Source organism: Odocoileus virginianus, chromosome 10 (genome assembly GCF_023699985.2).
Source record: "Odocoileus virginianus isolate 20LAN1187 ecotype Illinois chromosome 10, Ovbor_1.2, whole genome shotgun sequence".
Classification (NCBI taxonomy): domain Eukaryota; kingdom Metazoa; phylum Chordata; class Mammalia; order Artiodactyla; family Cervidae; genus Odocoileus; species Odocoileus virginianus.
The window spans coordinates 19,264,178-19,290,131 of NC_069683.1; the positions used below are offsets into that span (position 1 = coordinate 19,264,178).

A 25,954-nucleotide genomic window follows, 5' to 3' on the forward strand; every position below is an offset into this window, starting at 1 on the left:
GAGCAGTTTTCTCAGAGCTACTGAAATACTATCTCCTGAGCTCAGAGTCCTAAACATTCCCACCAAATAAAATAACTCTCTACTTTGAAGTTGTGACTATATTTTCAGTTGACAGCAGTCTTCAAGGGAGTGGTAGACTTACTGACTCCCAGTGGGTATTTACCCTCAGCACTGGACTTTGCCTCTGAACCCGATGCAGAATTCTTAGATATAGGTTTGCAAAATTTGACATGTCAATACCTACTATATTAATATATGCTCTTTAGTATTGAAATGATAAAAGCCTTGTATCCTCATGGAGGAAAATATCCAATTTGCAGTGTCAAAGGTACATTTTACATTATAACCACTTGCCTTCCATACTCATTGATGGTACTGAGGTGGCCAGAAAACTTCTGAGGGTTATCATGTACTAGAGAAAATTTAGTCCCAATATCACTTAAAGCTTTAACCTTATCTTTATTTCTGGAGAACCAGCGAATAGTAAGCTCAACACAAGGACGTCAGTTGCCTCTAGTGGCCCTCACTTGCAGGCCATCTTGGCCTTCATCCTGCACCTGGGCATAGTGACACCCACCTAGAATAGACTGTGTCCCTGAGGTATCTGATGGAGAAGGCAGGGCAATAGGTATATTTGGTTTAGGGGGAGCAGATCTAAACTATTGTTCAGGTCTTAATGTTTTTGTTTGAGGAACAACAACAGTTTTATTGCTAGTTTCTTTTTCTTTTTCTTTTTCTTTTTTTCCCATGGATTTACATGTATTCCCCATCCGCTTCTCGGCCTTTTGGCTAAGATCAAGTGTAGTATCTGTTCTTAATCAGTTTAAACTTACTTTTGAAAGCAATTTGGCATTCTCTAGAAAACCTAGGAAGTCCTGCCGGTGATACAAAAGGAGACACACGCACAAGAAAGAAACACTTGCTATATTCATGAAGAGAAAAATAAGAAAATAAATTGGGGTACATTCTTAGGTTAGAAAACTATCCACTGTTTAAAATGAGCTAGCAGAGACTTGTCCAGGGTTGTTGAGGGCAGCACGGCAGGACGGAGCCTGATGCCCGGACCGGGCGGGGATGCCGCCGGAGGCGGGCCCCTTAGGCACGCTTCAGACGCTTCCTAACTACTTCCGGTGTCCCTGGCAGCGGCCAAGGTAACCTTGTGGCTGCTCCGCTGTTTGCCGGCTCCTTCATCAGCACCGTAAGTCTGGGCTTCCGCACAGACTTCACGGCTCCCTCTTCCACGCCTTCGCGTTGGTGCTCAAACAGAACTCCATCTTCAGCTTCCTGGCTGTTACCGACGGCCTAGCTGTGCGCGTCCCACTCAGGTATTCGAGTTTGGGGTCTTTGGGGCATGAGAAAGAGGAGTTGTTGCTGCCGTTGGGGCCCGTGCCTTCGGCATTAAACTGACCCCGTTTCTGAGGTGAAAGAGGAGACCGTGTCGTCAACAATGGCACAGAGCTCTGGGGTGGGACCACAAATGAAAGCTGTTACCCTGTGAAGTGTCTTTTTGAGGATGAGGTTCCCGTTATTTAGTAAGTGAATTGTGAGCTAAGTGTCTTTGTGTATCTGAAAATGTCTTCCTTCTGTTGTCACTCCTGTATGATAATTTCACTTGGTATCGAATTCTAGATTCAGAAATGTTTATAGGCACTTGAAAGATATACTCTAGTAACTTCTGAAATATATTGTTGCTTTAAAAATACCCTAGTGGCAGGTCACTTAAAGTTTTATTTAATCACTGATGTTCTGAAATCTGCCCATGAGACATCTGAATGTTAATAATTTTCATGTTCATTATTCAGTGTTCACTTTCAATCTCGAGATTCATGAACAATTCTTGGATGATGTATCTTCAAGATTTCTTTACAAAATTTTATCCGTTTTTTAAATCCATATACGTGGTGGTATTAGTCTATCTTCCATTGATGTCTAATCCTCTTCTGTATTTTTGAAATTTTTTTCTCCGTAGTGCATCCTGAGTAAATTGACACTACATGTAATTTCACTATATTTCTCATTAATATCAATCTGTGCAGTTTTTATGCTATCTCATTTTTTAATTCTAATGATTATACTTTTTACCTCCAAAATTTCTTTTATTTTCTCTTTACTTTCTTGAATAATTATGCATATTTTGTTTTCAAAATTGGTTATGGTTTTCCCTAGCTGCCTATAAGGGATAATAATATAGTAACAGTCTATAATAATGCTTTAAAAAGAAGGCATATCTGATTGGCAATGGAATAAAAATGAAGATCCTTTTTAGACAAACAAATGTCATTATAATGTTTGAGTGTGAGTTCTGTGCAGGATAAAATAAAGCACCTGAAGAAGGCCTTTATTATCAGTACTCTCCCAATCATATTTATCCTCCTCTATCTTGATCCCCATCTCTCTAAGGAGAATGGTCCCTTTTGAGTCCATTTTCAAGCTATTACTGAACATTTGTGATGTTTAAATATAGGTTTAGGAGAAGTGTGGTGATAAAATTGTGAACTGGATAAAGAATGAGAAGAAAGCACTAGTGAAGGGAGAAAAAATTTTATGGAGATGTTAAGGTTGTGCATAGAGAAGAAGCTAGAGAAAGAACACCAAAAACCTCAAGGGTTATTGTGGAAGGGAATTTTAGGAGTTTGGTTTATGAGATGGTCCCAAGAGAATTGGGAAAAAAGGGATAAAGATTTAGAAGTGTTTGCTAAAGATTATAAATCAAATCCCAATTAATTATTTACAATGCAAATAATAATGGACTTCAGTTCAGTTCTGTTCAGTTGCTCAGTCGTGTCTGACTCTTTGCAGCCCCATGGACTGCAGCTCATCAGGCCTCCCTGTCCATCAGCAACTCCCAGAGTTTACTCAAACTCATGTGCATTGAGTCAGTGATGCCATTGAACCATCTCATGCTCTGTCATCCCCTTCTTCTCTTGCCTTCAATCTTTCCCAGCATCAGGGTCTTTTCAAATGAGTCAGCACTTCACATCAGGTGGCCAGAGTATTGGAGTTTCAGCTTCAACATCAGTCCTTCCAATGAACATTCAGGACTGATTTCCTTTAGGATGGGCTGGTTTGATCTCCTTGCAGTGCCAGGGACTCTCAAGAGTCTTCTCCAACATCATACTTCAAAAGCATCAATTCTTTGACGCTCAGCTTTTTTTATAGTCCAGCTCTCACATTCATACATGACTTGTGGAAAAACCATAGTTTGAATAGATGGACCTTTGTTGATAAAGTAATATCTCTACTTTTTAATATGCTGTTTAGGTTGGTCATAACTTTTCTTCCAAGGAGTAAGCATCTTTTTATTTCATGGCTGCAATCACCATCTGCAGTGATTTTGGATCCCAAAAAATATTTTTATGGAGCCCATAAAAATAAAAAATAAAAATAATGTCTTTATTTATGTTTCCACTGTTTGCACTGTTTCCCCATCTATTTGCTGTGAAGTGATGGGACTGGATGCCATGATCTTAGTTTTCTTAATGTTGACCTTTAAGCCAACTTTTTCACTCTCCTCTTTGACATTCACCAAGAGGCTCTTTAGTTCTTCTTCACTTTCTGCCATAAGGGTGGTATCATCTGAATATCTGAGGTTGTTGATATATCTCCCAGCAATCTTGATTCCAGCTTGTGCTTCATTCAGCCCAACATGTCTTGTGATGTACTCTGCATATAAGTTAAATACACACAGTGACAATATACAGTCTCGACATACTCCGTTTCCTATTTGGAATCAGTCTATTGTTCATGTCCAGTTCTAACTGTTGCTTTCTGACCTGTGTACAGATGTCTCAAGAGGCAGGTTAGGTGGTCTGGTATTCCCATCTCTTTCAGAATTTTCCACATAATGGAAACAATGATGGATTTACTATTCATTTGTTTTTCACTGTGAACTGAATTTGAAATGTGCCTTACAGTCATTAGCCACCAGAGCCCTGGGTATTATTTGTGGTTATATTGTTAAACATTCCTTATCGCTATGGTAGCTTACAGTATTCTTGTTTAATCATTTCTTGCTCATAATTATGCTGGCTCCTAATGATGCAACCAAAGCTAAAAAATATTAAAACTGATGTTTCTGATTTTGATTTTCATTTGAGGTTATCTGAGAATAATTTTCTCATAGATAGATAATAACCTGTTGGTGTTCAGACACTAAGTTGTGTCCTCCTATCTTCAACCCCATGAACTGCAGCATGCAAGGCTTCCCTGTCTACCATCTCCCAGAGTTTTCTCAAACTCATGTCAATTGAGTCAGTGATGCCATCCAACCATCTCATCCTCTGTCTGCCCCTTCTTCTCCTTCCCTCAGTCTTTCCCAGCATCAGGGTCTTTACAGTGAGTCGGCTCTTCACATCAGGTGGCCAAAGTATTGGAGCCTCAACTTCAGCATGGATCCACTAAGAAGAAAGATTCTCTGATGGCTAAATCTTTACCAACCACTCTGCTCATTGTAGAATCTGTTTTCATAGAGGATGGATGGGCAAGGTGGAAATATTACATTTATTCTGTTTTAATATGTGTTAAAATTGTGATGAAGATGGTGAAAAATACAAAAGAAATAAAATAGTAGAATAAAATGGAGGCAGGGGACAGGGGCTGTTGTAAGGATTCATTGAGGTTTCATAGTCTGAGATGGTTCCTCTGAAGAGGTAACTTTCAAATTATGACTGGAATGATGAAAGGGAACCAGCATTGAGACAACAAGGAGAAACATATTCCAGGAAAAAGAACCATATATTCAAAGAAAAAAAAAAAAGAATTTTGTATTTGAGGAACTAAAAAAGGCTAATGTAGTTGGAGTAGGCACCAGTAGGGTAGAGAGGCATGTAATAAGCATAGAGAAGGCAAAAAAAAAAAAAAAAAAAATCTGATTCTGTTAGGAAGTTAGAATAGGAAAAAGGAGTCTAAAATGGTGGTGGCTAAAAGACAAAGGGGGAGAAGTGCTTGAAAATATAACAAAGACACGTCCGAGGACTGGAGTAAGGACCTCAGGTAAAACAAACAGTACTCCTGGCTAGCTCAATTTAGATGTGGGGGAGTGTATAATTTCCTCAGTTCTTTCTTGCCGCAGCAAAAATTTGAAGCTATGGATGGACGAGTGTTATCAGTTCAGTTCAGTCGCTCAGTTGTGTCTGACTCTTTGCAACCCCATGAATCGCAGCACGCCATCACCAACTCCCAGAGTTTACTCAAACTCATGCCCATCGAGTCGGTGATGCCATCCAGCCATCTCATCCTCTGTCATCCCCTTCTCCTCCTGCCCCCAATCTTTCCCAGCATCAGGGTCTTTTCCAATGAGTCAGTTCATCACATGAGGTGGCCAAAGTATTGGGGTTTCAGCTTCAGCATCAGTCCTTCCAATGAACACCCAGGACTGATCTCCTTTAGGATGTACTGGTTGGATCTCCTTGCAGTCCAAGGGACTCTCAAGAGTCTTCTCCAACACCACAGTTCAAAAGCATCAATTTTTCAGTGCTCAGCTTTCTTCAGAGTCCAACTCTCACATCCATACATGACCACTGGAAAACCATAGCCTTGACCAGATGGACCTTTGTTGACAAAGTAATGTCTCTGCTTTTTAATATGCTATCTAGGTTGGTCATAAACTTCCTTCCAAGGAGTAAGTGTCTTTTAATTTCATGGCTGCAGTCACCATCTGCAGTGATTTTCGAGCCCCAAAAAATGAAGTCTGACACTGTTTCTACTGTCTCCCCATCTATTTCCCATGAGGTGATGGGACCAGATGCCATGATCTTAATTTTCTGAATGTTGAGCTTTAAGCCAACTTTTTCACTCTCCTCTTTCACATTCATCAAGAGGCTTTTCAGTTCCTCTTCACTTTCTGCCATAAGGGTGGTGTTATCTGCATATCTGAGGTTATTGATATTTCTCCCGGCAATCTTGATTCCAGCTTGTGCTTCTTCCAGCCCAGCGTTTCTCATGATGTACTCTGCATATAAGTTAAATAAGCAGGGTGACAATATATAGCCTTGACATACTCCTTTTCCTATTTGGAACCAGTCTTTTGGTCCATGCCCAGTTCTAACTGTTGCTTCCTGACCTGCATACAGGTTTCTCAAGAGGCAGGTCAGGTGGTCTGGTATTCCCATCTCTTTCAGAATTTTCCACAATTTATTGTGATCCACACAGTCAAAGGCTTTGGCATTAATCAATAAAGCAGAAATAGATGTTTTTCTGGAACTCTTTTGCTTTTTTGATGATCCAGCTGTTATTGACAATTTGATCTCTGCTTCCTCTGCCTTTTCTAAAACCAGCTTGAACATCTGGAAGTTCTTGGTTCACATATTGCTGAAGCCTGGCTTGGAGAATTTTGAGCATTACTTTACTAGCGTGTGAGATGAGCGCAATTGTGCGGTAGTTTGAGCATTCCGTAGGATTGCCTTTCTTAGGGATTGGAATGAAAACTGATCTTTTCCAGTCATGTGGCCACTGCTGAATTTTCAAATTTGCTGGCATATTGAGTGCAGCACTTTCAAAGCATCATCTTTCAGGATTTGAAATAGCTCAACTGGAATTTCATCACATCCACTAGCTTTGTTCGTAGTGATGCTTTCTAAGGCCCACTTGACTTCACATTCCAGGATGTCTGGCTCTAGGTGAGTGATCACACCATTGTGATTATCGGGCTCATGAAGATCTTTTTTGTATAGTTCTTCTGTGTATTCTTGCCACCTCTTCTTAATATATTCTGCTTCTGTTAGGTCCATACCATTTCTGTCCTTTATCGAACCCATCGTTGCCTGAAATGTTCCCTTGAGATCTCTAATTTTCTTGAAGATATTGCTAGTCTTTCCCATTCTGTTGTTTTCCTCTATTTCTTTGCATTGATCGCTGAGGAAGGCTTTCTTATCTCTCCTGGCTATTCTTTGGAACTCTGCATTCAAATGAGAATATCTTTCCTTTACTCCTTTGCTTTTTGCTTCTCTTCTTTTCACAGCTATTTGTAAGGCTTCCTCAGACAACCATTTTGCCTTTTTGCATTTCTTTTCCATGGGGATGGTCTTGATCCCTGTCTCCTGTACAATGTCACAAACCTCCGTCCATAGTTCATCAGGCACTCTGTCTATCAGATCTAGTTCCTTAAATCTATTTCTCACTTCCACTGTATAATCATAAGGGATTTGATTTAGGTCATACCTGAATGGTCTAGTGGTTTTCCCTACTTTCTTCAGTTTAAGTCTGAATTTGGCAATAAGGAGTTCATGATCTGAGCCACAGTCAGCTCCCGGTCTTGTTTTTGCTGACTGTATAGAGTTTCTCCATCTTTGGCTGCAAAGAATATAATCAATCTGATTTCTGTGTTGAACATCTGGTGATGTCCATGTGTAGAGTCTTCTCTTGTGTTGTTGGAAGAGGGTGTTTGCTATGACCAGTGTGTTCTCTTGGCAAAACTCTATTAGCCTTTGCCCTGCTTCATTCCGTACTCCAAGGCCAAATTTGCCTGTCACTTCAGGTGTTTCTTGACTTCCTACTTTTGGAAAGAAGCGCGCCGGCTGTGGCGGATGGCACAGAAGCATGGCCGTGAGGAGCTACCCCTTGCCCAAGGTCAGTGGCAGTGACCGAGAGCACCAGGCTGCGACAGCGCAGGAGCAGCAGCCAAGAGGAGCTACCCCACCTCTGAGGTCAGGGGTGGCGGCCTAGAGGAGCTACCACACCCCCGAGGGCAGGGGCGGTGGCTGAGAAGAGCAACCCCACCTCCAAGGAATGGCTGCTGTCAGGCGCAGGAGGGTAAGAGGAGCTACTCCACGTTCAAGGTCAGGAGGGGCGGCCCTGAGAAGATACCCCTCCTCCAAGGTAAGGAGCAGCGGCTTCGCTTTGCTGGAGCAGCCGTGAAGAGATACCCCACATCCGAGATAAGAGAAACCCAAGTAAGATGGTAGGCATTACGAGAGGCCATCGGAGGGCAGACACATTAAAACCACAATCACAGAAAACTAGCCAATCTGATCCCAGGACCACAGCCTTGTCTAACTCAATGAAACTAAGACATGCCGTGTGGGGCCACCCAAGACGGTCAGGTCATGGTGGAGAGGTCTGACAGAATGTGGTCCACTGGAGAAGGGAATGGCAAACCACTTCAGTATTCTTGTCTTGAGAACCCCATGAACAGTATGAAAAGGCAAAATGATAGGATACTGAAAGAGGAGCTCCCCGGGTCAGTAGGTGCCCAATATGCTACTGGAGATCAGTGGAGAAATAACTCCAGAAAGAATGAAGGAATGGAGCCAAAGCAAAAACAATACCCAGTTGTGGATGGGACTGGTGATAGAAGCAAGGTCTGATGCTGTAAAGAGCAATGTTGCATAGGAACCTGGAATGTTAGGTCCATGAATCAAGGCAAATTGGAAGTGGTCAAACAGGAGATGGCAAGAATGAATGTCAACATTCTAGGAATCAGCAAATTAAAATGGACAGGAATGGGTGAATTTAACTCAGATGACCATTATATCTACTACTGTGGGCAGGAATCCCTTAGAAGAAATGGAGTAGCCATCATAGTCAACAGAAGAGTCTGAAATGCAGTACTGGGATGAAATCTCAAAAACGACAGAATGATCCCTGTTTGCTTCCAAGGCAAACCATTCAATATCATGGTAATCCAAGTCTGTGCCCCAACTAGTAACACTGAAGAAGCTGAAGTTGAACGGTTCTATGAAGACCTACAGGACTTTTTAGAACTAACACCCATAAAGACCAGTGTTATAGCTCAGTTTTATTAGGAAAAACACAGTATAGTGTAACCTTGAGGAGTGAGGGTGGGCCAACCCAAAAGGCAGAGAGGAGAGGCCTCAATCCTTCTAGGCTTCCTCCTTTTATGCATTTGTCTCCTCCCCCTGGGCCTGCCCTATGTGATTAGGACTTGCCAGGAGAGCTGTTTGTTTTACCTGAGGTCCTCACTCAGGTCCTTAGACCTTCCTTTGTTCTATTTTTGCTGGCTTTTCCCTTCTTTTTCTTTCAGCCACTGCCATTTTGGACTCCTTTTTCCTATTCTAACTACTTAACAATTCTACAGTGCCTTCTAGGCAATGTAGGGTTTTTTTTTTTTCTTTTTTTTTCTTTTAATGTATACCACTTTTAAAGTCTTTATTGAATTTGTTACGATATTGCTTTTATGTTTTAGATTTTTGGCCATGAACCATGTGGGATCTCAGTTTCTTGATCAGGGATAAAATCCACAACCCCTGCATTGGAAGGTGAAATTTTAACCACTGGACCACCAGGGTAATTTCTAAGTATAGGGTTTTTAAAATATGTATTATGATTATTTTATTTGAAGTGGACCAGGAAGATATTGAAGGGTTTTACATATAGAAGTTACAAATTAGGGTTAGTTGTTAAAGACTTTTAGCACAATAAAAACACCAAATGACTGGGAATTGGAGGTTTTGTCTGCAAATTCTGGCTTCAGTTGAAAGATTGAGGCATTCAAAAGGGATAGTACTGATTTTCTTCATTCTAAAGTGAGGGGCTTTATTGGATGATAATAACTAATTTCTTGTGACAGGAGAGGATGGTGAAGTTGGTCAGTAATTTACTCTCCTGATGAAATAAACCTCCTTTGAAAGACCAGAGAAGTCATTTCTTGGGGCTGCTCTTTCTTGGGCTGTTACTCTAAGTGGTGTTCATTACTTATAGTAACTTTTTGTTGTTGTTATTGCTTATTTGATAAATTGTATCTGACTCTTTTGTTACCCCATGGACTGTGGCCTGCCAGAGTTCTCTGTCCATGGGATTTCCCAGGCAAGAATTTAGGAGTGGGTTGCCATTTCCTTCTCCAGGGATCTTCCCAACCCATGGCTTAAACTCGTGTCTCCTACAATGGCAGGCAGATTCTTTAACATTGAGTCACCACGTTAAGATTAGTAACTTTTTAATGAATAGCTATTTGAAGCAACCAACATTTACACAGTGTAGACTTTCTATAAATAGAGAAAAAAATGTTTAAATATCTATTGGTGATGAGTAAAGGAGATTCAGGTTAAACAATAAATTAAAAAGAAGACTATAAGAGAATAGTAGATTATTCTTAAGATTTCTTTGAATTCTGAGTTTCTTTGTTGTAGATGGATTTCTTCCAACCATTATCTCTGCTATATCCATTTATGGCACTAACATTTGGATATTGCATCTTGGATTTAGCATATTACAAATGCTAATTGAGGTTTTAAATTAGCACAGGTGCTGGGGAAAGCAAGTGCCTGGTTATTTTCCAGTCATGCTGGAATCTAATGAAAGCTATAAACCCACACTGAGAAATATGCATATATATTTTTATAAAGTTTCAGGGAGTCATGAACTCTTTGAAGACTGTTCATGGACCTTCCACATGCAAGCCCTATGGGGTGAATAAGAACCCAAAATAGGTACCTTCCAAGTATAATCTGTGATTTTCAAGACTGGCTTTTGCCCTATATTAAATGGTCCTAATTAAAGAAAAGACACCTTCTGTTGATTTTTCCTTCATATCATCACTGTGAAAATATTAGAAGTGCTGCTGCAAGGAAGTATGAGCATAAAGAGAAATTTCAAGTACAGAATTTTCTGACAGCCCAGAAGTATTAATACAGCTCATTTTAAACATGGGTTAAATTGTTTTCTCTCCAACCATATTGACCGAAAGAACCTTGTCTTATACCTGGGCTGAAAATGATTGAAATATTCAAACATAAATCTCTCTCTCTCTTTTTTTTTTTTGACTTGATAATAAGTTTCTATGCAGTTCTTTAAAAATGATGTTATCAATATGCAAAATTCAGTAGGAATGCAGAAATCAAAAAGATAGTCACCATTTATTCTTCCAAGATAAATGATTATATTTACAATTGTACTTGTTTTTCATGTTTATCACTGCTATCTTTATGTGTGGGTGAGCCATCATATTTTCAGGTTGATAAGTAAATTTGAAAGATAGAGTGTTGAAGATATTTCAGTTTTCAGTGAAGTTTAATAAGGTGGGGCTTCCAAAGTGGCTCAGTGGTAAAGAATCTACCTGCCAATGCAGGAGACCCAGGAGACTTGGATTCAATCTCTGGGCCAGGAAGATCTCCTGGAGGAGAAAATGGCAACTGGTGGCTCAGATGGTAAAGAATCTGCCTGCAATGTGGGAGACCCAGGTTTGATCCCTGGTTGGGAAGATCCCCTGAAGAAGGAAATGGCAACCCACTCCAGTATTCTTGCCTGGAAAATCCTATGGACAGAGAAATCTGGCCTGTCCATGGGGACACAGAGAGTCAGACATGGCTGAGTGTGCATGCACATGCACACACACACACACACACACACAATAAGGTAGCTATAGACAGCTGGCAGTCTTTGTAGTTTTTTCAGAAAAAGATATTAAATATACAAGGTACTGCAGTTCATAGTTATACATTTGGTAACACATTATAATTCTTAGAACAACTCACTGGGCTAGTTGTTATTGCCCATTGACCTTGTGCATCAAATGTAAACTCTGAGTTTCGTTATTTTCATCTGAAAAATGAAGGCAAGCAAGCACACCTTGGTGGGATGTTCAAAAGGTTATAATGAGATAATAAATCTCTTGCTGACTAACAAATACCTGTGTCCTTGCTTGCTCCTCTGATCCTGCCCCCCCCCCCCAACCCCTCACCCAGCCAACAGCCATAGAGAAATTTGGACTGTTCAACTCAAAGTTAGATTCTTCTCTGGGGAGAAAACTGAGATCATTTGAGAGCACATGAATGAGGAGCCACCTGTGGGCGGCCAACAAAAGCAGATGCTAGTGAAACAGACTGCGCTTCACCTGCTGTTAAGGCCACCTGTGTAATATGTCACCAGGATTTACAGATGCTCCCAGAGCGGTACCCTCATGTTGACAACTCTCATGTCTTTAGGGGATGGAGTTAGTTTGTAGGCATCAGTTTAAAGAGCGATCAAGTTAGAGATGACACTGCAGATAAAGTAAACAGAATTCAGTAAAATGTCTGAAAATGTTTTGTTTAGAGCCAAGATTTTGAAACATCTAAGCATCAGTTGGGCTACCTGGGTGGTGCTAGTGGTAAAGAACCTGCCTGCCAATTCAGGAGACATAAAAGATGCATGTTCAATCCCTGGGTCTGGAAGATCCCCTGGAGGAGGACATGGCAACCCACTCCAGTATTCTTGCCTGGAAAATCCCATGAACAGAGGAGCCTGGCAGGCTTCTGTCCATAGGATCACAAAGACTCTGACACGACTGAAGTGACTTAGCACACAGGCACACAAATGTCAGTTATTTAATATATCCTATTGGACTTATATCTTATTTATACTTTAGAATCTGTAATATTTAAGACTGTCAGCCTAGAGTGATTTTAGGAGTATACTCTGCAATGAGATCAGAGTATTTTATCCCACTCTGCAAATGCCATACTTATTCTTTTATATCAGAATTTATTACTCTTTTTATCACATTCTAATGGTTTCAATATTTTTTTTTTGATTTACCAGAACTTTATATTGAATGGATAGGGGAGATCTTAAAATAGCATATTGATGCTTTGACCGTAAAATAACAAAACAGATAAATAGTAGCAAAATAGATCATTTTGCATACTTATCAACTCCAAGTTAAGAGCACATTCATGTTGAGAATTTTATTTCTCCTCCAGAGCATCTGTTTATGTTCATATCAAGATAGAGAACAAGAAATGCCAGCTGGACTTCAGTTAAGAGGTGTTGAACTCAGGATTTGATGCTGATACTACAGTGCCTAAGATCCTTGATAATTTTATTTCTCATTTTAAATGAGTGCACTCAAGCACTATTATGAGGATGGGTCTTTAAACGTAACTTTACAATAGAGTTTTCTTGGATGATAGATCATTTATATGGTACAATACAGCAGCCATTAGACTTATGTTAGATAGCCATTAGTTAGCCTAGCTATTGAGTGTTTAAAATGTAGCTAGTGCAACCAAGGAATTTAATTATCAGCTTTATTGGATTTTAACTAATTGAAATTGAATAGGCTACATGTGTGTAGATTGCAGCTACCATATTTGGCAACACAGCTCTAAAGGTTATTTTGAAAGGCTAGCTAAAATATCTAAGGGGATCTTCAACTTCAAGCCATATATTTATTGAACTACAGCATGAGAAATGTCTACTTAGGAGTCGATTCATTTTTCTCTCTGAATAGCTACATCATGATAATGAAACATTTAATTATTCATTCATCACACATTTAGTAACTACCTATTATGGCCAGACACTTGTTATTCAACCATGAATATGGACAGACATGAACCTTGCCTTCAAGTAGTCTGTGGCTACAGAGAACTATAAATAATCACGATCAGAGACAGGAAGAGCTACACTAATCACAGTATATTATAAGTGTTATGAAGGAAACAAATGTGGGGCTGAATTAAAGACGTAGATTTTTAAGGAGAACCAGTTTGCATACTTCAGATGGAATATGACATATAAATAAATCACACAAAGAACCAACTCATTGGAAAAGAACCTCAATGGGAAAGATTGAAGGCAGGAAGAGAAGGGGACAGCAGAAGATGAGATAGTTGGATGGCATCATCAACTCAGTGGACATGAGTTTGAGCAAACTCCTGGAGATGATGAAGGACAGGGAAACCTGGCATGCTGCAGTCCATGGGGTCGCAAAGAGTCAGACATGACTTAGCGACTGAACAACACAACAAATGAATAAATGAAGCAAAATGGGTGAATAGGAGCTGCCCACATGTACAGGTACAAAGGGAATGCTTTCCAAAAGGAAGGAACAGCATAGACAGCAAACCCAGAGATAGGAAAGTATGTGGCTACTCAGAGAAGGTCTGCGTGATTGGAACATAAGTGGTACCAAGAGTGTCATGGGCAAGGTTGCAACTGTAAATAAGAGTTAAATTAGTAGGATCTCATATGATGAGTGGAATTGTTGTTATTATTATTACTATCTTAATTAAGAAAGCAAAAGAAAGCCACTGTGGAATTTTAAGTAAGGATATATCATAGCTTCAAATTTGCTTTTTCCTAAATCATGCTTACTATTTGGAGAAAAAAAATTGTAAGGTAGAATAATGGCAATGGGGAGTGAATTAGAAGATTAAAAATATGTCAGTCAAACATGTTGGCAACATGGATTTAGTGGTAGTAGCAGAAATGGAATAAAGTGTTGTTATTGTTCAATTGCTCGGTCTGTCCAACTCTTTGTTACCCCATGGACCACAGCACACCAGGCTTCTCTGTCCTTCACCATTTTCCAGAGCTTGCTCACACTCATGTCCATTGAGTTGATGATGCCATCAAACCATCTTGCCCTCTGTCATCCCCTTCTCTTCTTGCCCTCAATCTTTCCCAGCATCAGGGTCTTTTCCAGTGAGTCGGCTCTTCACATCAGGTGGCCAAAGTATTGGAGTTTCAGCTTCAGCATCAGTCCCTCCAATGAATATTCAGGATTCATTTCCTTTAGCGTTGACTGGTTTGATCTCCTTGCAGTCTAAGGGACTCTAGAGAGTCTTCTCTAACCTCAAAGTTCAAAAGGACTAATTTTTTGGTACTCAGCCTTCTTTATGGTCCAACTCACATCCATATATGACTACTGGAAAAACCATAGCTTTGACTGCACAGACCTTTATCAAAAAAGTAACATCTCTGCAAAATTCACAACTCATACTACTTGCTGGACCAAAGAAGCATCATTTTTAACTTATTCTTAGAGATTACCCAAAGAAACACCCCTAAAATGAATAAAGTAAAAATAAACAAATTAGTAAGTAAGTAAATAAGCAAGTCACTTTGTTCTAAGTAGCAGCAGAAATGTTTTTGGGTGCATTTCCATTTGTCACTATCAGGAAAGTGTACTTATTTCACTTACCATCATTAATCCAAAGAATCCATCACCTGAAATTACACTGAGGTTTACAAATAATTTCTAAGATGGAATTTCATTTAAATCTACATTTTTAAAGGTTGTTCAGGATTAAATTAGTAGAAAATTTTTAGGATAAAAAAATTCTGGAGATCTAAGACAGTGGCATTTTTTTAGGTCAGTTTGTTTTTCTCCCAATTCTTTCATACAGAGATTTTGTCATTTTCACAATCAATCAGCTGTCTTGTGGCATCTGTTTTATCTGAAAAACAAAGGCATTGGATTGTATGGTCTCTGAAGTCTATGTCACATCTCTGTGAATGCTTCAAATAACACTGTGCTAATCAGGAACAACAAATTCTTTTTCACCAAATTTCAAGAGAAAGGTAGACATTTGTCTCTATCTGGTTGTATGTCTTTACACATGACTGGAATGTTTGGTGAGTGTATAAGGCCAACTGTGTTTGCATGAAAGCAGGCCAACTCTGATGCTAATAGATCAAACATTTAAAAAAAGATCAATCTGTCACCTTGGGACATCACTCTCTCATGCTTGCTAATGTAATTCATACAGAGAGTGATAAATAATATCACTGAATCAGCACTACACAATTTCTCTCTCACTCTGACTACACAATGTATCTTGGCATAATTTAAAAAAAAATTGATCATATATCCTATGAATATTCCCTAATGTCTTAGGAACAACATTCTCCTGATTTTATCATGTTATTCATTCATTCAGTTCAGTTCAGTTGCTCAGTCGTGTCTGACTCTTTGCGACCCCATGAACCGCAGCATGCCAGGCCTCCCTGTCCATCACCAACTCCCAGAGTCCACCCAAATCCATGTCCATTGAGTCGATGATGTCATCCAACCATCTCATCCTCTGTTGTCCCCTTCCCCTCCTGACTTCAATCTTTCCCAGCATCAGGTTCTTTTCAAATGAGTCAGATCTTCACATCAGGTGACCAAAGTACTGCAGTTTGAGCTTCAACATTAGTCCTTCCAGTGAACACCAAGGACTGATCTCCTTTAGGATGGACTGGTTTGGTCTCCTTACAGCCCAAGGGATTCTCAAGAGTCTTTTCCAACACCACAGTTCCAAAGCATCAATTCTTCGGCACTCCGCTTTCTTTATAGTCCAACTCTCATCCATACATGACCACTGGAAAAACCATAGCTTTGACTAGATGGACCATGTAATGTCTCTAGACGGCAAAGTAATGTCTCTGTTTCTTAATATGCTGTCTAGGTTGGTCATGACTTTCCTTCATACAGAGCAATTTTTAGATACTATGTGCCAACCACTGTTCTGAGGATAACAGTGAATGGGGTAGACTTAGTCCTCACAAAACTTAAGTTCTCAATAATGCATTTTAAATACAAAATAAATATACCTTCATTAAAAAGGTAGAAGTTCTCCACCAACCACTAATAATTCCAAATAAATTAGACATTTACTTGTCCAAATGTCATTTAATCCTCCAGAGAATGCATACAGAAAGTGGAAAATAAGTGAAACTTAAAATGTCCAAGCTGGATTATGATCCCAGAGACAGGTTTCATTAATATTTATTTACTTATGATGTCACCATAAAGTATAAAACCATCATTTCCCAATTAAAATATTCCCTTTTCTAGTAAATATTAAGTTTGTGTCCTAACAAGACACCAAAAAGGAATTTCAAACCTGTTCATAATGTGATAAAAGAGAATAGTAACCATGCTGATGTGCAAACATTTGGATTTTACATGTGTGATACAGTACTCTGATCTCATGCTAGAATATGCTCCTAAATCACTCTATGGTGGTGGCGGTGGTGGTTTAGTCACAAGATTGTGTCCAGCTCTCATGGCCTGCCAGGCTTCCCTGTCCATGGGACTTTCCAGCAAGAATGCTAGAGTGAGTTGTCATTTCCTTCTCCAAAATCCTTTTACGACTGTCTTTAAATACAATATATTTTACAGAGCAGTAAGATATGATTAAATAATCAAGTAAGATATAGTTAAGTATCCAGTCCACACAGTCCAAACCACTAAGTCTAGAAGGAGAATTAATCAGATGGTTTACCTGGACTTCCTATAGATCCTGTTTATTTTATCTGGAGTTCTGTCTCTAACCCAACCTTGTGTTATGTTTATGCTGACAAGCCAAGCACCTCCATTCCATGAAGACACATGAACTTTGTCAATATAGGGACACTGTTCTTGGAACTCCTAGACATCTTTGGTGCCATGTTAGGCAAACATCCTTAAGGGAAGGTGAAGCTGAGTCTCCTTCACTAGCACCTGTTTTCATTGGCTACCTACAAGTCTCGTCATTCATGAGCTCTGAAACCATCTCGGCTTGCTCTCCACAGAAGATAGTAACCTGAAGTCCAATAGTCCATATGTCTCTATGGAGACTAGATATATAGTGATCACAGGAGTAATGGGCAGGGATAACTGCTGGTAAGTAAATGGTTTGAAAATAGCTTTCATTAATCACACCTAGGTTGATATTTTAGGCATCATTTGTTATTTTATTGGTATGCTGTTGTTATTAAAGAGAAATAACATTTTGAGGCCCTGACTCTCACAAGATGAATGACATTGGGGACTCCTTTGTAAGGAAATGATTATATAGTAGGTGACCCAACAAATATCCTTGTAAATAGACTAGGGACAGAACTGCTGGCAGACATACTTAATGGTAATTGATACCTGAAATATCCTGTTCTTGGGATACTTTCACAGGATGCACCTGCTCTGTCTAGCTTTGCTAACAGGAAATAAATGCATGCTTAGTTGCTCAGTTGTGTCTGACTCTTTGCTATTCCATGGATTTAGGCTGCTAGGATCCTCTGTCCATGGGATTCTCTAGCCAAGAACACTGGAGTGGGTTGTCATTTGCTCCTCCAGGGGATCTTCTTGACCCAGGGATCAAATTCATGTCTCCTTCATCTCCTGCATTTCAACCAAATTCTTTACCACTGAGCCGTTGGGGGAATAGATTAGGGATCTGAATTCATGAGATATGACAATGTTCCTTAAGCAGTATAACTGAGGATGAAAAGAAAATCTTGTGAAATAGATGGCTCCTGCTATGATCTGAATGTTGAAATCCTAATGCCCTGTCTGATGGTACTTAGTAGGTGGAGCCCTTAGGATGATTAGGTCATTACTCTGGTCAGGAAAATGGTTGAGTCAGGAGTTTTGAATCTCATTGACTCCCTTATTAAATAGTCCTGTCTAGCTAATGCATAAGGCAGATGTTTTATGGAGTCAGTAAGGGATGATCAAGGACTAGGCTATGTGGTTCCTCTAAATATCTTAGCTGCATCTGGTATGCTGGAGAATACACAAAGTACAACAGACCAAGGAGGTGGAAAAACAAAGTGAAAGTTGCTCAGTCGTGTCTGACTCTTTGTGACCCCCATAGACTGTAGCCTGCCAGGCTCCTATGTCCATGGAATTCTCCAGACAAGCATACTAAAGTGGGTAGCCATTCCCTTCTTCAGGGGATATTCGCAACCCAGGGATCGAACCCTGGTCTCCTGCATTGCACGTGGATTCTTCACTGTCTGAGCTCCCAGGCGGTAGGCTAATGGATGCCTTCTGTTCAATTTGAATTTTGACTAGGCAGAGTTTATATTCCTAAGGGACAGAACATAGTAGACATATATCAGTTTACCAGGGTGCTACTTTGTCAAGAAAATTGCCTTGTTGAATGAGTTGGGGGGCTTCCCAGGTAGCACTACTGGTAAAGAAGCCTCCTGCCAATTCAGGGGAAGAGACCCAGGTTTGATCCCTGGGTCATGAAGATCCCCTGGAGGAGGGCATGGCAACCCACTCCAGTCTTGCGAACTCCACTCTTGTCTGGCGAATCCCATGGACAGAGGAGCCTGGCAGGCTACTGTCCAAAGTCATAAAGAGTCGGACACATCTGAAGCGACTTAGCACGTAACAGCACAGTGGGTTGGGATTTGGACCTGCTACTTATTGAGTGCAAGTTCATGGTTTATATTGATGCAGTCATGATTATCATCTTTTCCAAGAATCTCAAGGCCTATAGTTACCTATATGACTAATGGAGAATAGGTGATATATCTGGCTAAAGTTTTAGAGCTAGCCAGTTTAAAAAATTCCTGAGATTTACAGGATCTGTAACAACCAAAATACCCTACTCATCACTGTGAAAAATAAGTTAAAAATCTCTTGCAGAACCTGCTCACAGACAAGAAACTCAGAAACAAGAGAGGGCTATTTGAGTTTTGGCAATAATCATATTTCTAACCAAAGAATCCTATTGAGTCCCCTTCATAATCTCCAAAAAAGAAGCTTTAATTGAAATGGGACTCTGAGCAAAAAATAATTAATATAGGATTTACCAAAGGCTGTGTCACAAGCAACTCACTCAGCTTTATAAAATTCTAGAACATCAGCCTAGGGCTGGAACTGAGATGTTTTAGCACACTTGCTGTTACTGTCAGTCTGGAGGGTGGTTTGGGTCCAAACCAAAAATAGATTGAAAGAGGAAGGTATCATAGTAAATAGAAGGAATACTCATAGAGGGGTCATGATCCCAATGAGAAATAGAGCTATACTAGGTTCAGAAGAAACACCGCGGAGTAAGGTAATCACACTCTTTATAAAAAAAAAATTATTTTATTGAAGTATAGTTGATGTGTATATATACACAGAGGGCTTCCCTAGTGGTTCAGATGGTAAAGAGTCTGCCTGTAATGCAGGAGACTCTGTTTCAATTCCTGGGTCAAGAAGATCCCCTGGAGAAGGGAATGGCAACCCACTCCAGTGTTCTTGCTTGGAGAATTCCATGGACAGAGGAGCCTGGCAGGCTATAGTCCGTGGGATCACAGAGTCACACATGACTAAGTGACTAACACTTTCATTTTTCATGTTATTTTCCATTCTGGTTTATCACAGGATATTGAATAGAGTTCCCCATTCTATAAAATAGGATCCTGTTGCTTATTCATTTTATATGTAATAGTTTGCATATCCTAATCCCAAACCCCCAATCCATCCCTTCCCTGGCCCCTCCCTCTTGGCAACCACAAGTCTGTTCTTTAATATCATAATACTCTGAATTATACCTCTCAGATCTAGCATTGAATAACAGTTAATGCTGGGATAAATCTTCAAACTTGTTTGTTCTGGACAAAGGAAACTGAGGTCCCACTGACTTCTAAACTATACATAGAAACTTTATCTGGATACTTTGGAGGAAAACAAATGTTAGGCATATAGATGAATTCAGCTATCATTCAAATGCAATTTACAGGTGAAAGGACTCATCAAATAATAAACATAATAATGTCACACTCATCAATGACCTGGAAGAAAGCTTGTAATCTCTTTGAGGGAGGACTATTAGGTATTCTAATCACTGTAATCTAAAAAGCAAGGGTTTTGGGTGCTCAGAGGGAGCATAATGCAAAGCCTGGTTGTGGCAGGATCACTGAGCTGTGTGGCTTTGTCCCTGTTCTCTAAAGACCTGGTGATACAGATAAAAAGGGAAATTGCTTTCCCAGTGGTACAACTGCTTGCACTTTCACAGGGGAGGGAAAGAGAGCAATACCTTATTATTGCTCTAAGGTGCAAAAAAGTGGTGCTATGTAAGATCTGGAAGCTGTACCTGTAACTTTTGCTACTGAACATAGAATTTCATATGCAAACATTTTCTCATCATGACCCAGTAACACAGAATGTGTGATCCATGGGGAAAAGCCTTTCTTGTTAGGAAGGTACTGCAAACATTGCTTCAATTATGCACTATAGAAGCAAGTTGGTACATGTCCACCTTCAGGTTAGAAAAGATTGTGAGAGTCTGATATCCTTGCTTGCAATTAAAATAATACCTATGGAAATCAGACGGGCAAAATAAGAAGTGAGTTTGGCTTTAGGAAAATGACACAGAAGGATTCCTCCATCAACACATATAGAAAGATTCAAGTATTAAAAAATTCATGTACATGTGGATAATAGAGAAGAAAATACCTAACTGGTCTAGTAAGAGAATAATAAAAAAACAAAAGCAAAACCAACAAAACCTTGTGAAAAAATGTGTTTCTACTTAAAATTTTATAAAAATGAATCCCTAATCCCATTTGAATGATCCAAATTCTGGTCAGTTAGGGTGTTAGGGAACTTTTGTCTTTTGCATAATATAGTGTTGAACAATGAGAAGACATGAGACAAATACGTGGCAAGTAGGAATTGACCAGGGCTTCCCTGGTAGCTCAGCTGCAAGAATCTGTCTACAATGCAGGAGACCCTGGTTCAATTCCTGGGTTGGGAAGTTCCCCTGGAGAAGGCACAGGCTGCCCACTCCAGTATTCTCCGGCTTCCCTGGTGGCTCAGATGGTAAAGAATCACCTGCAATGGGGGAGACCTGAGTTCGATCCCTGGGTTGGGAGGATACCCCTGGAGAAGGGCATGGCAACCCACTCCAGTATTCTCGCCTGGAGAATCCCCATGGACAGAGGACCCAAGCTGGGTGGGCTACAGTCCCTGGGGTTGCAAAGATCTGGACATGACTGAACGACTAAGCACAGCACAGCAGAGGGACTGAGCAAGGTCAGAGGGTGGATTGGGAAGGAAATGGTTAAAACACAATTCGGTTGGTACTGCTGAACCTGTTTGCAGGGCAGGAGCAGAGGTGCAGATGTAGAGAATAAACCCGTGGACACAGTTGCAAGAGAGGGTGGGATGAATTGAGAGAGAAATATGCCCTGACATATATATATATATATATATATATATATATATATATATATATTCTATGTATATATGTGTATATGTACATATATATATATATAAACTAAACTACCATGTATAAAATAGACAGCTAGTGGGAGGCTGTTGTATAGCACAGGAAGCTCAGCTCAGTGCTCTGTGATGACCTAGAGGGGGTGGAACTGGGGTGTGAGAGGGGCGCAAGAGGGAGGGAATATATGTATACACAGCTGATTCAAGTTGTTGTATGGCAGATACTAATGCAACTTTGTAAAACAATAATACTCCAATAATACTCCTAGAAAGAAAAAAAAATGTGTTGTTAGTACAGATAATAATGGCAGATGTCCTGGAAAACACAGGAACAGTATTTGCCAGGAGAGTCCTTATCTGTGGAATTATTTCAATGGATTGTGCCTTCTCCATATGGAACAGTTCATGGTAAATACTTCACCTGAAATCTATGAATCTATGGCAAATGTCTCCACACAGATATTTTTCTCCCTGAGATGCCTGTTCATGTCTTTTGCCCATTTTCCTATTGTTTTATAGGGAAATTCTATTTATTCTAGATAGTAATTATCATTTGGTGGTGGTTTAGTCACTAAGTTGTGTCCAACTCCTTGCCACACCGTGAACTTTAGGCTGCCAGGCTCGTCTGTCTGGATTTCCCAGACAAGAATGCTGGAGTTGGTTGCCGTTTCCCTCTCCAGAGCATCTTCCTCACCCAGGGATTGAACCCTGGCCTCCTGCATCACAGGCAAATCCTTTAATGCCTGAGACACCAGGGAAGCCCAAAGAAAGATGACCAACACAGAATCCCTACATCTCAGATTCTCTTAGGCAAGGGTACTGGAGTGGGTTGCCATTTCCTTCTACAGAGGATCTTTCTGACCCAGGATTGAACTCGGGTCTCCTGCACTGTAGGCAGATTCTTTACTGTCTGAGCCACCACAGAAGCAATGACCAGTTAGTTCAGTTGTCTCTCAGGCGTGTCCGACTCTGTGCAACCCCATGGACTGCAGCACGCCGGGTCTCCCTGTCCATCACCAACTCCCATTACTTACTCAAACTCACGTCCATTGAGCCTGGGAGGCCATCCAACCATATCATTTTCTGTCGCCCCCTTCTCCTCCTGCCTTCAATCTTTCTCAGCATCAGGGTCTTTTCAAACGAGTCAGCTCTTCACATCAGGTGGCCAAAGTATTGGAGTTTCAGCTTCAGCATCAGTCATTCCAATGAACACCCAGGACTGATCTCCTTTAAGATGGATTGGTTGGATCTCCTTGCAGTCCAAGGGATTCTCAAGAGCCTTCTCCAACACCACAGTTCAAAAGCATCAATTCTTCGGTGTTCAACTTTCTTTATAGTACAACTCTCACTCCATACATGACTAGTGAAAAAACCATAGCCTTGACTAGATGGACCTTTGTTGGCAAAGTAATGTCTCTGCTTTTTAATATGCTGTCTAGGTTGGTCATAACATTTTTTCCAAGGAGTAAGCATCTTTTTATATCATGGCTGCAGTCACCATCTGCAGTGATTTTGGAGCCTCTGGAAAAAAAATAAAGTTGGCTTAAAGCTCAACATTCAGAAATTATCAGATGTGTGTGTTGCAGATATCTTTTTTTAGCCTGTGGTTTGTCCTCATTTTCCTTTGTGTGCTTTGAAAGAAACACATCACAACTTTTTAAATTTGAAATGGTTGTATTTATCCTTATTTCCTATTGCAGTTATTACTCATGTGTCTTTAAAATAAATTCTTTCTTCTCCTAAGATTATAAAGAGAACCTTTTGTTTGTTTTCAAATTTTTGGCCACGTGTCATACCACGTTGGCTCTTAGTTCCCTGACCAGGGATTGAATCTGTGCCCTCTGCTCTGGAAGTGCAGAGTCATAACCACTGGCTGCCAAGAAATTCCCAAGATAGTTTAATTATTTTTTGAAATTGATGTCTTTGACTGACATGAGATAGTGCTAATTTTATATTTTACCTAGCACCATGCATTGGGTAGTTTAACCTTTTTTATTTTACAATGTCACCTAAGCTATATTTCAACTCATACATAGGTCAGGACTATTGTGTGCTCAATCCACTTAGGTAGAGTAAGGATTTCAGTTTTTTAATCTGAATGAGATAGGGAGATACCATAAATAGAATAATGGTCCCCAAAGATTACCACACCCAATCCCTGGAACCTGTGAATATATCACCTTATAAGACAAAAGAAAGTGTGTACATGTGATAGTTAAGTATTTGGGGATGGGGAGATTATCCCAGGTTATCCAGATGTAATTATCCTAATATATTTACAAGAGCTATAATAAGGGAGCAAGAGAGTCAAAGTCAGTAAAAGAAGATTTGACTAAGGAAGCAGATGTTACCTGATGTGAACATGAAAGAAGGGAACATGAACTAAGGAATGTAGGCAACTTCTACAAACTGGAAAAGGCAAAGAAATTGATTCTCTCTGGAGCCTCCAGCAGGAATGCAGTGGACATGTTGATTTTAGCCTCTGTGAAACTCGGCAGTCTTCTGACACCCAGAACTGTAAGATAAATTTGTATTGCTTTGAGTCATTATGTTTGTGGTGATTTGTTAAAGCAGCAATAAGAAACTGATACAGGGGGTTCATTGGAGAGTTTTGCACAGAGGAATTATGTGATTAACATACATTTTAACAAGAACACTCTGGTTACTAAATAGAAATAGAATGCATAAGGCTAGTGTAGAGGTAGATAAACCACATTAGGAATTATTTTGACAATAGAAGGTAGATACAGGGTGCATTAGGTGAAGGCAAGATGGCAGAGATGGTTGGGGGCTTTATTTGGAAGTCGCTATATTCTAAAGGCATGGACATCACCAGATGTTCAACACCGAAATCAGATTGATTATATTCTTTGCAGCCAAAGATGAGGTTAGCAAAAACAAGACCGGGAGCTGACTGTGGCTCAGATCATGAACTCCTTATTGCCAAATCCAGACTTAAATTGAAGAAAGAAGGGAAAACCACAAGACCATTCAGGTATGACCTAAATCAAATCACTTATGATTATACAGTGGAAGTGATAAACAGATTCAAGGGATCAGATCTGATAGACAGTGCCTGATGAACTATGAACAGAGGATCATGACACTACAGGAGACAGGGATCAAGACCATCCCCAAGAAAAAGTAATGCAAAAAAGTAAAATGGCTGTCTGAAGAGGCCTTACAAATAGCTGTGAAAAGAAGAGAAGTGAAAAGCAAAGGAGAAAAGGAAAGATATACCCATTTGAATGAAGAGTTCCAAAGGATAGCAAGGAGAGATAAGAAAGCCTTCCTCAGTGATCAGTGCAAAGAAATAGAGGAAAACAATAGAATGGGAAAGACTAGAGATCTCTTCAAAAAAATTAGAGGTGCCAAGGGAACATTTCATGCAAAGATGAGCTCGATAAAGGAAAGAAATGGTATGGACCTAACAGAAGCAGAAGACATTAGGAAAAGGTGGCAAGAATACACAGAAGACCTGTACAAAGAGGATCTTCCTGACCCAGAAAATCATGATGGTGTGATCACTCACCCAGAGCCATACATCCTGGAATGTGAAGTCAAGTGGGCCTTAGGAAGCATCACTATGAACAAAGCTATTGAAGGTGATGGGATTCCAGTTGAACTATCTCAAAACCTAAAAGCTGATGCTGTGAAAGTATTGTACTCAATATGCCAGCAAATTTGGAAAACTCAGCAGTGGCCCCAGGACTGGAAGAGGTCAGTTTTCATTCCAATCCCAAAGAAAGGCAATGCCGAAGAATGCTCAAACTGCTGCACAATTGCATTCATCTCACACGCTAGTAAAGTAATGCTCAAAATTCTCCAAGCCAGGCTTCAACAATATGTGAACCCTGAACTTCCAGATGTTCAAGCTGGATTTAGAAAAGGCAAAGGAATCAGAGATCAAATTGCCAACATCCACTGGATCATTGAAAAAGCAAGAGAGTTCCAGAAAAACATCTATTTCTGCTTTATTGACTATGCCAAAGCCTTCGACTGTGTGGATGACAATAAACTGTGGAAAATTTTCAGAGATGGGAATACCAGACCACCTGACCTGCCTCTTGAGAAACCTGTATGTAGGTTACGAAGCAACAGTTAGAACTGGACATGGAACAACAGATTGATTCCAAATTGGGAACAGAGTACGTCAAGGCTGTATATTGTCACCCTGCTTATTTAACTTTTATGCAGAGTACATCATGAGAAACGCTGGCCTGAATGAAGCACAAGCTGGAATCAAGATTCAGGGAGAAATATCAGTAACCTGAGATATGCAGATGACACCACACTTATGGCAGAAAGTGAATAAGAACTAAAGAG

At 40.1% G+C, this 25,954-nt stretch overlaps 1 long non-coding RNA gene and 1 pseudogene across 2 annotated transcripts in view; both read left to right on the top strand.

Moving 5' to 3' along the window:
• Nucleotides 1–769: 769 nt before the first annotated feature.
• Nucleotides 770–858, top strand: LOC139037269 (U2 spliceosomal RNA; annotated as a pseudogene).
• A 268-nt stretch (nucleotides 859–1,126) lies between these two features.
• Nucleotides 1,127–25,954, top strand: part of LOC110123936 (uncharacterized) — a 91,246-nt gene continuing 66,418 nt past the window's right edge. For both annotated transcript variants that reach the window (XR_011489788.1, XR_011489787.1), the window contains exon 1: nucleotides 1,127–1,532. This is a non-coding gene — a long non-coding RNA (uncharacterized lncRNA). The remainder of the gene's footprint in view (nucleotides 1,533–25,954) is intronic.